This window comes from Mirounga leonina, unplaced genomic scaffold (assembly GCF_011800145.1).
Source record: "Mirounga leonina isolate KUSES-001 unplaced genomic scaffold, KU_Mleo_1.0 Mir_127, whole genome shotgun sequence".
In the NCBI taxonomy this organism is placed as follows: Eukaryota; Metazoa; Chordata; class Mammalia; order Carnivora; family Phocidae; genus Mirounga; species Mirounga leonina.
Genome location: NW_023270316.1, coordinates 43,957,281 through 43,974,338, shown reverse-complemented (window position 1 = coordinate 43,974,338; position 17,058 = coordinate 43,957,281). Strand labels below are relative to the sequence as shown.

Sequence of the window (17,058 nt, the reverse complement as noted above, 5' to 3'; positions counted from 1 at the left end):
TTTTGATTTGCATTTCCCTGATGATCAGTGATACTGATAATTTTTTCATGTACTTGTTGGCCATCTGTATGTCTTCGTTGAAAAAATGCCTACTCGGATCCACTGCCCGTTTTTTGATTAGATTGTTTAGGGTTTTTTGTCATTGAGTTGTAGAAGTTCATTATACAATTTCAGTATTAACCCTTTATTGGATATATGATTTCCACATATCTAACCTCATTCAGTAGGTTGCCTTTTTATTTTGTTTTTCCCTTTGCTGTGCAGAAGCTTTTTAGTTGGTAAGAGTCCCATATGTTTATTTTTGCTTTCTTGCCATTGCTTTTAGAATCACATCCAGGGGTGCCTGGGTGGCTCAGTCAGTTAAGCATCTGTTCAGCTCAGGATCTTGATCTCAGAGTCCTGGGATTGAGCCATACATTGGGCTCCCTGCTCAGTGGGGAGTCTGCATCTCCCTCCCCCTCTACCCTCCCACCTCACTGGTGATCCCTGTCTCTCTGTCTCTCTCATGCTCAAATAAATAAATAAATAAATAAATAAATAAAATCTAAAAAAAATCAGATCCAAAAATTATTGCCAAACTGATGTGAAGGAGCTTACAGCCCATGTTTTCTTCTAGGAGTTTTATGGTTTCTGGTCTTATATTCAAGTCTTTAATCCATTTTGAGTTAATTTTTGTGTATTGTGTTAAGATGTTAGTCCAGTTTCATTCTTTTTTATATGACTGTCCCAACACCATTTGTTGAAGAGGCTGTCCTTTCCCCATTGTATATTCTTGCCTCCATTGTTGTAAATTAATTGGTCATATATTCATGGGTTGGTTTCTGAGCTCTGTTTTGTTCCATTGTTCTATTGGGCTGTTTTTATACCAATACCGTAGTATTTGATTACTAAAGCTTTGTAGTATAGTTTGAAATTCCGGAAGCGTGATACCTCTAGTTTTATTCTCTCTCAAGCTTGCTTTAGCTATTTAGGATCTTTTTGTGGTTCCATATAAATTTTAAGGCTGTCCTATTTCTGTGAAAAATGCCATTTTAACTTTGATATGAATATTTGTGATCATGGTATCTCCCCTGCCAGGTAAGTATTGATATGAATATTTGTAACAATATTAATTCATCCAATTAGGAAGATAGGCCTGTGTCACCATAAGCTTCACTCTAAGAACTGATTTTAGCATGTTGTTTTTACATTTTCATTTGTCTCAAGGTTTCTCCTTTGATTTCTTGGTTGACCCATTGGTTGTTCAGGAGCATGTTGTTTAATCTCCACATATTTGTAATTTTTCCAGGGTTTTCTTTCCTGTAATTGATTTCTACTTTTATAACATTGTGGTCTGAAAAGGTGCTTGATATGATTTCAATCTTCTTAAAATTATTGAGACGTTTTTGTGGCCTAACATGATCTATCCTGGAGAATCTTCCATGTGCACTTGAGAAGAATATGTATTATTCTGCCTTTGATTGGAATGTTCTGTATATATCTATTAAGTCCATCTGGTCTAATGTGTCACTGAAGGTCAACATTTCCTTACTGGTTTTCTGTCTGGATGATCTATCCATTGATGTAAGTGGGGTATTAAAGTCCCCTGATGTCACTGTATTGCTCCTGATTTCTCTGTTTAATTCTGTTTAATAAGCGCTTTATATATTTAGGTGCTTCTATGTTGGGTGCATAAATATTTGCAAATGTTATGGCTTCTTACTAGATTGATGCTTTTATCCTCATTTAATGCCCATCTTTGCTTTAAAGTCTATTTTGTCTGATATTGGTATAGCTACCCCATATTCCTTTTGTTTCAATTTTCATGAAAAATCTTATTCCATCTCTTCACTTTCAATTTGTTTATCCTTACATCTGAGGTAAATCTCTTGTAGGCAGCATATAGATGGGTCTTGTTTTTTTATTTATTTATCCACTCTATGACTTTTGATTAGAGAATTTAGTATATTTACATTTAAAGTAATTATAGATAAGTGCATACTACCATTTTATTCATTGTTTTCCAACTGTTTTGTAATTCTTCTCTGATTCTTTCTTCTCTTGTTCTTTTCCCTTGTGGTTTGATGCCTCGTTTTAGTGTTATGTTTAGATTTCATTCTCATTACTTTTTAAGGTATTTACATTGTTGTTTGCTTTGTGGTTACCACAAAGCTATTATATATCAGCCTACGTATATATTAGTCTATCTTAAGTTGATAACAAGTTAAGTTTGAATACATTATAAAATACATTATAATGTATTATGAATACATTAAGTTTGAATACATGTATAAAATACATTTTATATTTTTACTCCCCCTCTCTTATTTTATGTTTTTGATGTCACCTTTTACATCTCTTTATTTTGTATATTCATTAATGAATTGTTGTAGTTATAGTTATTTTTACTACTTCTGTCTTTTAACCTTCATGTTAGCTTTTAAGTGATTATTAGTCCACTACCCTAGCTATATATTTACTTTTACCAGTAAGATTTTTACTTATTCATATGTTTTCTTGTTACTAATTAATGCCCTCTCTTTTCAACTTAACAAAGTCCCTTTAACATTTATCGTAAGGCTGATTTAGTGGTGGTGAACTCCTTTAGGTTTTGCTTGTCTGGAAAACTCTATCTCTCCTTCAATTCTGAATGAAACGTTGCTGGGTAGAGTATTCTTAGGTGGAAGTTTATTGCCTTCAACACTTTGAAAATATCATGCCATTGTCTTCTAGACAGCAAAGTTTCTGCTAAAAAATCTGCTTATATTCTTATGGTGGTCTCCTTGTATATAATAAATTGTTTTTCTCTTGCTGCTTTTAAGATTCTCTCTTTATTTTCAACTTTTGACATTTTAATTATAATGCATTTTAATGTAGATCTCTTTGGGTTCATCTTTTTGAAACTCTCTGGACTTCCTGGATCTGGATTTCTGTTTCCTTCTTCCCCGTGTTAGGCAAGTTTTCAACCAGTATTTCTTCAAATAAGTTTTCTGTTTCTCTCTCTTCTCCTTCTGGGACTCCTATAATGCAAATGTTGTTCCACTTGACATTGTCCTATAGGTCCCTAAAGTTATCTTCATTTTTAAAAAATTCTTTTTACTTTTTGCTGTTCTGTTTGAGTAAGTTCTTTCTACTAACCTGTCTTCCAGGTCATTGATCCTTTCCTTTGCTTCATCTAGTCTCCTGTTGAACCCCTCTAGTGTATTTTTATTTCAGCTCTGTGACTTGGTACTTACCTATATTTTTTATATATTTGTTGAAGCTCTCCCTGGGTTCATCTGTTCTTCTCTTGAGACGGTGAGCATTTTTATGACCATTACTTTGAACTCTTTATCAGGTCAATTACCTATCTCCATTTCATAAGGTTTTTTTCCTTGGATTTTATCTTGTTCTTTCATTTGGAACACATTCCTCTGTTTCCTCATTTTACTTGGCTTTCTCTGTTTGTTTTTATGTATTAGGTGAAGCAGCTATCTCTCCCAGTCTTAAAGGAGTGATCACAGGAAGACAGAGGTATTTTTCAGTCTGTGGTCTGTGCAGTGACTTGGGAATGGTAACCTGCCAAGAACTGTGTCTCAGATTGTTTCAGTCCCATGGGGCCCAGAAATGCAAGTTTCTCTGACCATCAGAACCAGGCATTCAAAGGGTATTCACTCTGTGGACTGTATGTACCCACCAGCTTTTGTGGGACCACAGGAGAATGCCTGGGTACATCTGCCCACTGGATTTAGCAGGGAAAGGCCATGGGGGAATGCATGGCTAGGGTGATCCCACCTCCCAGGTTTAGCTCCAGGGGAGCCCCAGCCTGGGACATGCAGTGCTATCAAGGAGAGGGAGACTGCAAAAAATGACACCTACCAGTGCCTCCGTCCCTGGAGAGAGTTCCAACAGACCCCTGCTCCTCCACATGTTTTAAGATTAGCCATTAATCTCCTTCACTTGTGGACTAAGTACTTTTCAACTTGCTACTTTTGTACTAGGTCCCAGGATAAGTAAGTCTGTGCTCAAGCCTATGAATGGAGTCTAAGTTTTTTATAGCCCTTTGTGTCCCCTGGATGTAGTCCCATTGGTTTTCAAAGCCAGACATTTTGGGGGCTCATCTCTCTGTGCATTTCCCATGGTTTGAAGTGCCTGATGTGGTTCTTGAACCTTTCACTCCTCCGGGATATGCTCTGCATTTGTGAGATCCCTCCCACTTACAGGTTGTGGCACTGGGCGGGGGGGGGGGGGGTTGGCAAGACCATATTTCTGCCTTTCCTACACATCTTGATGTGGCCTTTTCATCCTTTGTTGTGGAGGAGCTGTTCATCTATTTCACAGGTCTTTTTCAGAGAAAATTGCCCTGGATTTAGCTGTAGATTTGGTATATCCATAGAAGGAGGTGAATGTAGGGTCTTCCTATGCTGCCATCTTGAATGGTTTCCACCTTCCTTTATATTTCAATAGTTAGCCATAATTTATCTTATTGTGCTTGTTTTTATCAGTTTTTCCAGGAGATATTATACCTTCTTAATATGCCTAGTCATATCTTCCTATATTTAAGATCCATTCTCCTTATATTCATTATCTGAGAGATATTATCTTTATGTTGGATCATTTTTGCCTGCTTTAAATAATTTTAACCTCCTCATTCGTTATTTCTTTATTCTTGCCTTTTTTTTTACCCATTATGATTCTGTCAAATCTTTTCTTATTCATCCACATCTATTCTATTCATCACTGTCTTTTAACTTAGGCAATATATTTGCAATGGAACTATTTATTTCTATATTTGTTTCCTTAACTCTAAAAGTTTCCTTATGTTTTCATCTCATTCTGATTTTTTAATTATATAATTTTGAGCTCTTTTTATATTATGCTAATTTTTTGTGTTTCTGCAGCACTTGTGTAGTGCTGCTTTTATTTCTTTTTCTTTTTTTTTTTTTAAAGATTTTATTTATTTATTTGACAGAGAGAGAGAGACAGCGAGAGAGGGAACACAAGCAGGGGGAGTGGGAGAGGGAGAAGCAGGCCTCCCATGGAGCAGGGAGCCCGATGCAGGGCTCCATCCCAGGACCCTGGGATCATGACCTGAGCTGAAGGCAGATGCTTAATGACTGAGCCACCCAAGCGCCCTGCTGCTTTTATTTCTTAGATGATACTTTCTCCCATGCTGCATTCTTTGTCTCTTTTCTGCATTTGTTGTTTTTCTTTCATTTTGGTTCATTCTTTCCTTCAATGTGTTTTTAGTATGTTTGCAAAAGTGCCATACCAAAGTGCCATACCATTACTTTTCATTTGTTTCTCTGATACAGGCATATTTATCCAAACTTTTTATTTGTTTTGATGAAATGTGAGAGATGTCTTTGATACCCATCTTATTTGGGACTAATCCACCTTTCCCTACCCTACTTAGCACTTCTTTCTGTTCACTTTCCTGAGGCCTGGCATATCTGGGGGCTACAAGGTGAGCTGGGATGAGGCTGGGTTCATCTGAGACTTTGGTCTTTCTTCTAAGACCCAATTACTTTTCTGTTAACAGAACCCAATCTGTCCAGACAGGAGTATAATCTTAGTTGGAAAGGAAGCTTAGTCTTCAATTCTCTAGCTTTTACCAAGAGGACATTTTCCTCAGTACACCAGACTACCATCTTTATCCACTACCTTTGGAAATGTGAATAGCTGGAAGGGGTTTTGCTTGGTGTTTGCTCATGGAAGTAGACATGCATGGTTAAGCCACTCTTTCCTTTTGGGAACCAAGGTACTTGGAAGAAGCATGAGCACTGGTCTGCTCTTGGATTCTATTAACTTTTACAAGGGTGAGCCTTCACAAGAGGAGGTCTTCAGATTTCCAGCTCTGGTAATTAGTGCATGGGCAAGTGAATCTAAATCAGTATTAGGAATCCTGCTACCTTGCAACTACATGCTACATCCTCCTTTGCAGTTTTATCACTAGCAGGGACAACTTTTTGTCTCCATATACTGATTCTTTGCCTTTTTTTTTTTTTTTTTGACAGATTCAGAATCTGATTAAGAAAAAGAAAGTTATTATTCATTAGCCCCTTTATAACTTCCCTCATCTCCTTCTCTGATAGTGCAATGTCCTGGAGAATAGGAAGCCCTGGATACCACTCTTATCTCTGCTGTAGTTCACAAAGTGGTATGTCAGAGCTTCTTTCTACTCATGGAATCTTGCCCCTTGACCTTTCTCATTATTAACCGTTTTTCCTCCAAACTCAGAAAATTGGAGGATATCACTTACCTTTTTTTTTCATTTAGTTTCGGCAAGGATGGGAACAGTGGAAGGAACTGAGCCTCTGTAAACCCAGAACCTTCTTTTCCTTGTTTTGGCTATTATATTTTACAATTTAAGGCATAAAGTTGGAACTCTTCCCTTTTTGACTGCTACTGGTATATTTTTACTGGATCTTATTATATTTTGTGCATTTTATTGACTAGTGGATTCAAAGAATTCTGAAACCTCTTCCAAAATTTCCCAGATATTACAAATGATACAGAGGTTTTAAGTACACAGTTACTCATAAAAGTAGTCTGGATATAATTTCCCAAGTCTTGTGAACCTTATCATATCATGAACTTCAGTGAAAGAATTATGCTACAGAAATAGAGGTAGGCATTTTGTGTTCCAAATCATATTAGCAAAGATAATCTTGGTTTTTCCTTATTTTACTTCCCTAATTGTTTCGAGGAAGTATAGGAGCTAATCTCAAAAAGACCTCTTCTAAAGTGCCTTAATATTTTTAGACGTTAGAATAAGCTGGTGTCAAAGATTATGTTAAATAATTGGTGAGTAGTAGCTATAGAATAAGTAACACTCTAATTAGACTCTTATGGAAGGCTTAATCTGTGCCAGACTCACCTAGGAATCCTATTACCCAAAAGGTAACTTACTCATGCTAATTATGGTTTATTTTTCCCTAACTGTAGGGGCTCTAATAACGATAGAGCAACATTAAGCAAATAAGACACAGGAAGGGTAGCATAACAAATAAATGAAGGTCCCTATCACCTTTGTTTGACCTCCTATATTTGTTGCTGCCTTTTTGGGTAGCAGTTTTATCATTAGTGCTGGGAAATACAAAAGTGTCCCTGAGCTTCTAAGAGAGCTGTGCTTCCTGTTAATTTTCTAAGGTAATTTAGAACAAGAAGCATGTGGAGGCACTATAGGGTTCTAAAAATTTTGGTATATAATACAGAATATTTAGCAGGAAACCAATCAACAATGATTTAACTGCATATTTCCAGAATATGAGAGGATAAATAAAATGATGACAATATGGGTAATTTGATCACCATGATCACTAGGCAAGCTAGTTAACAATCAAGCCATCACAAAAGACTGCAAAGGGAAAAAATTGCTTTTTTGGTTCAACTTCTGCTGTCTGAAGTGTGAATGTATCCCGGTGGGTGGATAAGTGGTTGAAAATCATCCTTGCCTTCCTGGCAAAGCTTCCTGGCTTTCTTGGCTGTGACCAGTACACTAGTTAGCTTGTTTTCTAGACTGGCAGCTGCCCATCCCCTGGAGAAGCACTCATGCATCTCTTTCCCTGCCTGAGGGAAGTTTTATTTTTCCAAGTTTCATCTCTTACACTTAAATCAGTGAAAGCAAAGCCTGCTCACTAATGCCTTGTGTTTCCAACTCATTCATCAAGCTTCAGCCTGACATGCTGGGCTGCCTTAGTACAGTTTATTATTACCATTCTTGGCCTGTGTTGCCCTAAGCAAAATCTAGCCAAAAGCTTAATAACACTTCCAGCTAGCTTCTCAGTATCCTATTGTTTATTTTTACATATTGGTTGTGTTTGTCACTATAACGTAGTGTCTTGTACATAGTGTGCACTCAGAAATGTTTTATTCCATGAGTGATAGTAGTAATTAGTATAGATTTTTATGATAATTTTTATATATGATAATATAAATATAAACAAAATCTTTCTTGCATTGTTCTGAGAAGGAAAGTTTATTTTTTTAGTAAGCAAGGATATTCATTTGAATTCTATAAAATTATTAAGAAAATCCTTGTTTTCCTAATTCTGTCTTAGGAACTAAGAAAAAAGTGTTTCTTGATTTGATAATATTTTTTTTAAGATTTTATTTGTTTACTTGAGAGAGAATGAGTGAGAGAGAGCAGAGCACAAGAGGGAGAGGGAGGAGCAGACTCCCCACTGAACAGGGAGTCCCAGTATGGGACTTGATCCCAGGACCCTGGGATCATGACCTGAGATGAAGGCAGACACTTAGCCAACTGAGCCACCCAGATGCCTGATTTGATAATATTTCTATGTGAAGTAGGACTTATAAGATTTATCTGAATCATCACCTTTGTCATCTGGACTTATTTTAGTTTCTGTTTTGCACTGCAGATTTTTTTTTCGTAAGGAAATAAATTGAAACGAATTAAGTCAATGTAAAGAAACTACATTTAGTTCAATAGCCAAAGACATCCTTTAGAATTTTCCAAATTTTTAAACAGTATTACTGAAATTAAATTTATTTTACCAAAATGAGATAGCTGCTTAAGAGTACTTTCAAAATCTGGATAAATAACAACAACAATTTATTGTTAAACTGAGGCACGTGGGTGGCTCAGATAGTTAAGCGTCTGCCTTCGGCTCAGGTCATGATCCCAAGGTCCTGGGATCGAGCCCCGCATCAGGCTCCTGGCTCAGCAGGGAGCCTGCTTCTCCCTTTTCCTCTGCCTCTCCCCCGTTCATGCTGTCTTTCTCTCTCTGTATCTCTGTCTCAAATGAATAAATAAAATCTTTAAAAAAAATAAAAAATAAAAATAAATGTATGTTCATGTCCTCTACCCATTTCTTGACTGGATTATTAAAAAAAGTAATAAATAAAATAGTTAGAAGAGTAATGATTTTTTAAATCAGAAATAGTCAAGAATAAAAAATCAAGCTTTGATTTTATGCCCCAATCAAAGAAAGCAGCAAAAGTGAGATTAGGAAGGAATGTGTCCAGTCAAAGTGAAAACAGTACTACTGTAACCACAGAAGTATATGACTTTTTCAAGTAATATCCAAGAAAAGGTGCAAAAATACATGAAATGTTTAAGAATAATGTGATAGAGAAAAGGGAACCCTTATGCAATGTTGGTGGGAGTATAAATTGGTTTAGCAGCTATGGAAATCAGTATGACGGTTTCTCAAGAAATTAAAAATAGGACTACTTTATGATTCAGCAATCCTGCTTCCGGGTATATATCCAAAAGAAATGAAATTTGAAGAGATATCTGCACCCCCATGTTCACTGTAGCATTATTCATAATAACGAAGACATGGAAACAACCTATATGTCTGCTGGTGGATGAATAGATAAAGAAAATGTGGTATGTATATATACATATGTGTATGTGTGTGTATGTATATAATATGCATACATGATAGAGTATTTCTCAGCCATAAAAAATTAGGAAATCCTGCTATTTGTAATAACATGGGTAATCCTAGAGGGCAGTATGCTAAATGAAATAAGTCAGACACAGAATGATAAATACTACCTGGTATCACTTTTATGTAGAATCTTAAAAAGCCAAACTTGCAGAAATAGAGAGTAGATTGATGATTGCCAGGGTCCTGGGTATGGGGGAAATAGGGAGATATTGATCAAATGATGCAAATTTTCCATTATAAGATGAATAAGTCCTGGGGATATAATGTATAGATGGTGACTAGAGTTAATAATACTGTGTTATATACTTGAAAGTTGCTAAGAGAATAGACCTTAAGTGTTCTCACCACACACACACACACACACACACACACACGATGACTCTGTGATATGGTGGATGTGTTAACTAACCTTATTATGTTAATCATTTTGCAATATATATACAAATATCAAATTATCACATTATATATGTTAAACTTCCACAAGATTATATGTCAATTATATCTCAGTAAAACTGAAGGAAAAAAAGAAATCGATCTTTCTGAAAAATTAACCCAGAGAAAATCAAATTGATATTAAGGAATGCTTATAGTTGTCCAAGGGAAAAAAAAAAAAAAGAATAATGTGAGTATTTTTCTCATTGTTATCAACATTGTGTTCTGCATCAACAATTGAAAATACTTGTGGAATACCTATAGTTTTAATGAAATGAAAACAACTTCAGGGGCACCTGGGTGGCTCAGTCAGTTAAGCCTCCAACTCTTGATTTTGGCTTAGGCATGATCTCAGAGTTGTGGGATTGAGGCCTGCATGGAGCTCCACGCTCAGCTCGGAGTCTGCTTCTCCCTCTGTCTCTCTGTTCCTCCCCCCACTTGCTTGCTCACGCTCGCAAATAAATAAATAAATAAATAATTTTTAAAAAAGATTTTATTTAAGACACAGAGATAGAGAGAGAGAGAGAGAGCACGCATGAGCAGGGGGAGAGGCAGAGGGAGAAGGAGAAGCAGGCTCCCCGCCTGGGAGCCGGATGTGGGGCTCAATCCAGGGACTCCAGGATCATGACCTGAGCCGAAGGCAGATGCTTAACCATCTGAGCCACCCAGGCGCCCCTAAATAAAATATTTTTTAAAAAACATTAACTCCATATTTAATCCACTACATATACATATGTAGGCACATGCATGCAAACACATATATTTGGTTGCAGAAAATATAAATGTATGTGGAAGATTTTATTCAGTTAAATTCAAGCCAAAGGATTTAGTTAGATAACCTTTTATGGTTTTCTAAAATTTCTTGGTTACTATGAAATCTGGGTGTTAATGTACTCTCTACTTCACTCATTTATCCAACCGAGTTGGAAGGTTTTTCCAGATTTTTATATCTTTGAAGAGGTACTATAGCTCTACTGATTCTGGAGTAGGCTACGTGTGGAATTAAAAGCAAATGTAAATGCTGACATTTTCAGATCCAAAATATGTAGTTTCCAACCTACTATGGTCTGTGGAATTAGAGTTTCTTTATTTCCCGGAGTGCTAGGTCAAATTATTTTTTGAAGGACATAAGCTCTGATCAATACAAATACTTTTTCTTCAGAAATATCTAACAAATTGGATACCTTATTTTAACTAATAATACGGGTAACGTATTCGTTTCCTATTGCTACTGTAACAAATTACCACAAACTCAGTAGTTTAAAACAATGCAAAATTTTTTCTTATGACTCTGAGTGTCAGAAGTTCAAAATGGGTTCAATGACTAAAACTAATGTGTTCATAGGGCAGTGTTGCTTCTGAAGGTTCTAGTAATTTTATAGTGGACAAATCTGGGCAGATACAATGTTGATCATAAGTAATGAGACATATTGTCATTTATTTATTATTTTTCCTAATACGATGTTCTGAGAAAGTTATAACCTTATTTTTGTGGTATTCTTGCCAAAAAAAATGACGTTAATATAATCATGAGAAAACAGAAGACAAACCAAAATTAAGGGATATTTTTAAGGGAGAAAATAGCTGGTTAATGCTCTTCAACCATGTTAAGGTCATGAAGGACAAAGACTAAGGAACTCTGACAGGTTAAGGACATAAGAAGGCATGACAACTAAATGCAATGTAGGATCCTGGTCCAGAAAAAGAACGATAGAGAGAAAGCAAATGAGATGCAAATAATGTCTGTAGTTTAATAGTATTGTATCAATATTAATTATTCATGTAATTATTCAAAATTATATGAAATGTTAACATTAAGGCAAACTGGGTGAAGTGAGAACTCTATACTATTTTTGCAACTTTTCTGTAAGCCACAGTTATTTCAAAATTTAGAAAAATCTTTTAAATACCTTCTTTAATGCTATCAAAATACCAAAGCAGCCTACAGTTAACCCACTGCCCCAGATCTCGTTTTCCATGGTTATGACATGGATGAGGTCTCTGTCTTTTCTGATGATTTTCCTATCAAAATATTCTACTTACTTCCACTTTGTGACCTGGTATTAGGTCAAAATGTTAGGAGCTATCGCATTTCTCCTGTGTACTTACCCCTCCATTAAATTAATTTGTACAGTGGCAAGATGATTACTGCCTTGCAGTCTAAACCAGCAGGTTACCCATAGATGTGGTTCACATGGAAAATAAGATGTAATTTAAAAAATGATAATTTTTAGTATTAATTAAAACTTCTAATAATAAATATTAATGCCAGCATTCATTTAAACAGGCTACCAGATTAAGAGGTTTATTTAAACACCAGTCATCCTTCTGTTATTTACCTTTGCTTAGTATTAGCATTGTCTGTATCAGGCCTCTTCTGGAATCTACTATGTCTGCAACTCTGGGGTACAGGATAATAAATCATTGTGGATCATTATCCTGCTCTGGAAGGTTTTTTGTGGCATTCTCACAAAACAGGACTTTGTTTTTCTGTTTATCTTGCTTAGCCTGTTAGCTAAAGAAATAACATTTACTTTTTTGACATTCCTAGTTTAGTCATTTAAAATAAAGCATATCAGAGAGGAGGTGGGTGGGGGAATGGGTGAAATCGGTGAAGGGGATTAAGAGCATGCTTATGATGAACACTGAATAATGATGTATAGAATTGTTGAATCACTCTATTGTACACCTGAAACTAATATAACACTGTATGTTAATTATACTGGAATTAAAATGAAAGACTTAATTAAAACAAACAAATAAAGAACCAGATCAGGAGCAGATTTCTTGTATGTCCTACCTAACTTCTTTGCTCTTACTATTAGGGAAGCAAAGAATTACTAAAAGGAAAGAAATAAGATCTTTCTCTAGTCATCAACTTTCTGACACATAGTCTCTCTTTTGAAACTAATGCTTGGATCACTACAGATTTCTATAGGCAAGGTTTATGCATGAAACCTTTCTCCTGTGGCTCTCTTAATGATAAGGTTAGCTGGCTGTTCAGCTCATAGCCAAACCAGGTTCTGATCCAAGCTACTGTCCGTTGTAATTTAAACTCATTAGAATATAACTTTTAATCCACATTTAAGCTGCCAATACTAAATTTTGAAAGGAGAATGTAAAGTTAATTATCACAGCAGTCTTAAAAAAAAAATCAGTGAGTTTTTCTGGGCCTTTAGTTCTTTCCTACAAAACAAAGTTAGTAATTCTCCCAGTTAATTACTGAAGTTCTGTGAAGAGCAAATAGTCATTGGCAGTGAACGTGATGTAAGAGCATTAATATTGAAGAGTGACGAGTAACCACGCACCTCTGATTAAGTGCCTTGAAATTTAACGTCACTTGAAGGAAATCCGTGGCCCTTCTGTGTCTCCTAACATTCCTAAACATGAGAAGGTGGTTTTGGGAGATAGATTTATATTCAGAAGCTTTTAAATATGTTCTCAAGAAGCAGCACAAGGCGGGGCACAATACTGTACAAAGAGCCCCGAGGAGCCCCCAGGTGTCATATATTCCTTCCCTCACCATCTTTCCCCTCTTATGGTGCTAATTTACTCTGCAATGTGCTCCAGTAATTGGAATCCCTCTTTATAGATTGCAAACCCTTTTTGGAAGAGAATTTTCCTTATACATCTTTAGAACGTATTTAATGCATAGCCCACTGCTCTGCATATAGTAAGTGTTTAGTAAATATTGGTTGAATTCAAATAAGGAAATAGAGCCTTTAAATTTTAACATGTCCCTTAAAAAGTCATTTTTTAAAAATCTGAAAGAGAAGTGTGTGTGTGTGTGTGTGTGTGTGTGTGAAGAAGATCAAGCCAGGAAGAGAAACCAATATATCCAGAGGCTGTGTGAGGAGACTGTGTCATGTGTTATTCTAGCAGTACTATTTAGGGCAGTGGTTCTCAACCAGGGTGATTTTGCTTCACCAAGGAGGCACTTGGCAATGTCTGGGGACATTGTTAATTGTCATGAGTTGTGGAGTATGGAGTGCTGCCACTGGCATATAATGGGTAAAGACCAAGGATGCTGGTAAAAGCTCTGGAATGTACAGTACAAATAATTATCTGGTTCCAAAATGTCAGCAGTGCCAAGGCTGAGAAACTCTGGCATAGATCAAACCAAGCTGGGGTCAGTATGATAAAACAGAGATTTTACTAGAACATAGCCCTTCTCCAAATGTAAAATTATTTTTTTATGCGCTTGCTTCTTTTTAAAGTATGTATCTTTCTCATTTGCACTCCTATCCCACATAATAGTATTACTGTGAAAATGAAAATCTTTGCCTTTAAAGTTAGAGTAGAAGCAGAACCTGGAATAGCTTTCTTTTAAGGACTTTCCTATTCTGACATCCTGAATTTTTTCCCCTCTATGTGATCTTACCAAAAAGATGGCTGAGCGGAGTTCTTAGATAACCTTACACGTAGGTAGGATGACCAGTTTCTGCCTTTTGGGAAGGCAAATTTACTTCTACAACTTTTCCTCTTCTGCTTTTTTTGGGGTAGGGGGAGATAGTGTATCTACTCCAAGATTTTAGGGATAAAAGTTAGCATAATAAGAGTAAAGTTTGAAAAGAGAGTGACAACCAAAACACAATTAAAAGGTGAAAACAGGAATAATGTCCATTTTAGCAGTGTGGCCAAATTTAACTTGAGTTGGGGATCTCAGTTAATCTGTGTGATATATTATTTTAAATTTATAGAGCATTCATTTAAATGGGTTTAAAAAAGTGACTAAGGCAATTGAAATTATGATATCAGAGATTTGGCAGTTATCTGATCCTGAAGGTCATGGCACAATTAGGCTGAGAAATCCTGGCTTGGAACCTGGAAGCCCTGAGTTAGTCTAGTAATTTTCTTGGTTTTCCTTATACTCTGGATCTAGGGGTAACCCGGGACAGAGTCAAACTTCTTGAGCTGTTTGCTAATGCAAATCTTGAGATATTCCTCAGCCAGTCAACCAACCAATAATCAGCTCAAGGTCATCCCTGTACCATGGATGGAACAAGTTGTCAGTATTTAAGGCATAAAATTCATTTTGGTGAAATGCTCAGGCCATTTGACATTACTCTTAATAGATTATTAAGAGTATTGACACATCGCATCCTCCATCCTCCGAGTTCTGACTCAAACCTGTAATAATGTGTTTACAATAGTTTCCTCAATGATATGAACAATTTGCCTATGAGCTGAAAATATGCAGTATGATACCCATTATTATCAATCTACCCATTCTGCAAGCCCAATTCATGGTAATTAATGCAAACACCTCACCTATTTCTTTTTGCTTTTGCTTTCAGCTCCTGAATTTTTATTTGTCTATTTTTTCTGTGGTGAGGAAGTTTCATAGCTCAGCAAAGTCTTAGAACTTTTTTTTTTTAATAAACAGGCTGTAAAATGCAGCTGCATCTAGCTGTAAGACATCAAGCAAGTGACCTAGGACTTGTTATTTTTCTTCTCAGTTTCTGTAGCTAAGGCAAGGGCTTTTTCTTGGCCTCTACTCAGTGATAGGCAACAACCTGAAGCTTTTAAAGTGGGAGAGGAAACCTAGAAGGTAAGATTTGTTTCACAAAGAAATCCCAGCAAGTTACCTAGGGATGCATTATTAATCATCTCCTCTTGTTGACAGTGCAGAGATCACTTTGTTGATATTCATCATGTCTGTTGGTAAAAAAAAAAAAAAAAAAAAGAGGGAGAAGGAGATCGAATAACATCATTACTCTTACAGTCATTCTCTGTTTCTGCTTTATATTTGGAGATTTAGTACAGTGCATGTCTGTTTCAGTAATTGTGGTGTAATAAACATCTGTGGAGGATGGTGTAACATGTTTGTCTCTGCAGAGCCCCATAGCAAATAACATGTACATCATCGACTCTCAGATAACTCTTAGAGAGGGCCTATAACTACTGAGCACATATCAGGGAATGATGTATAATTTATATCCTGATGTAGAAAGAAAAAAAGTGAAAGAAATTTGGCTGGTAGTTTCTCATTAACTTTCGAGAGCTCTAGTAGTTCTTATTTCCTGGTTTCATCAGGAAAGTGTGTGTTTACCATGTACTTTTAGTCTATAAACACTCCATCCTGCCAATGATACCAAAAAAAAAAAAATCCACACTGTGCAATCTAATTTCCCATATCTTGTCCCTTGTAGAATTTCTAAAGCATGGATACAGATGCTTCAAGTACAGATCTACTCTTTATTATCAAGAGGCTTCATTCTTTTAAATTGCCTCCATGACGATTCCATGATCTGGGACTGGACTGGCTACATAATTGGCCAGGTGCAGTAGCAAATGACAATGAGAGCCCCCCTGGTTAAAAGTTATGAAGAGGGACACCTGGCTGGCTCACTCAGTTAAGCATCTGGCTCTTGATTTCCACTCAGGTCATGATCTTGGGGTCTTGGGATCGAGCCCCATGTCAGGCTCTGCGCTCAGCCGGGAGCCCACTTGAGATTCTCTCTCCTCCTCTACCTCTGCCCTCCCCCCCAATAATAAATAAATAAATAAATCTTTAAATATAAATAAATAAAAATAAAAAAATATGAAGAATTTTGCGATGGCAACAGCAGGGCATTATACCAAGCATGGAATCCTCTGTGGCCACTCAGAGAACAACCACAAAGCCCATCTGCAAAACTGGCAAACCTAATAAGAACCATGCCCATGAAGGTTACTTGGAAATGATATCCATTAGATAGCCATTCTACACAAGGAAAGCCCTGTACATATCATTTTTTAATTATAAAGTTCTCCATATTACTTTATAATACTTCTAATGGTATTGAAAAGTCCAATTCATGTCATTTTTTGTAATTTTATTGAGGTGTAGTGGAAGTAGACTGACGTACACATATATAGAATGCAAAACTTGACAATTCTCAACATATGCATCCTCCCAAAAGACCATCACCACGAGAAAGGTAACAAATGTTTTATCATCCTCAAAAGCTTCTTCCTTTTTGTAATCCATCCTTCCTTCTCTACACCCTGTCCCATGGCAACCACTAATAGGCTTTCTGTCACTGTAGTTTAATTTGAATTTTCTGCAAGCATAGAATATGTACATTTGTCTAGCCTTTTTCCCTCAGCATAATGACTTTGAAGTTCATTCGTATTGTTACTTGTATCAATATTTCATTCCTTTTTATTGCTGATCAGTATTCCTTTCAGTAAACTATTTATCCATCACATGCTAATAGAGACCCATGTTTTCTTTGGTGTTTGGCTCTTATGTGGAAAGCTG

General features: G+C 36.3%; 1 pseudogene; it reads right to left on the bottom strand.

Moving 5' to 3' along the window:
• LOC118009673 overlaps window positions 1–15,676 on the bottom strand; it is a 40,184-nt pseudogene extending 24,508 nt beyond the window's left edge.
• Between the last annotated feature and the right edge of the window lie 1,382 nt (window positions 15,677–17,058).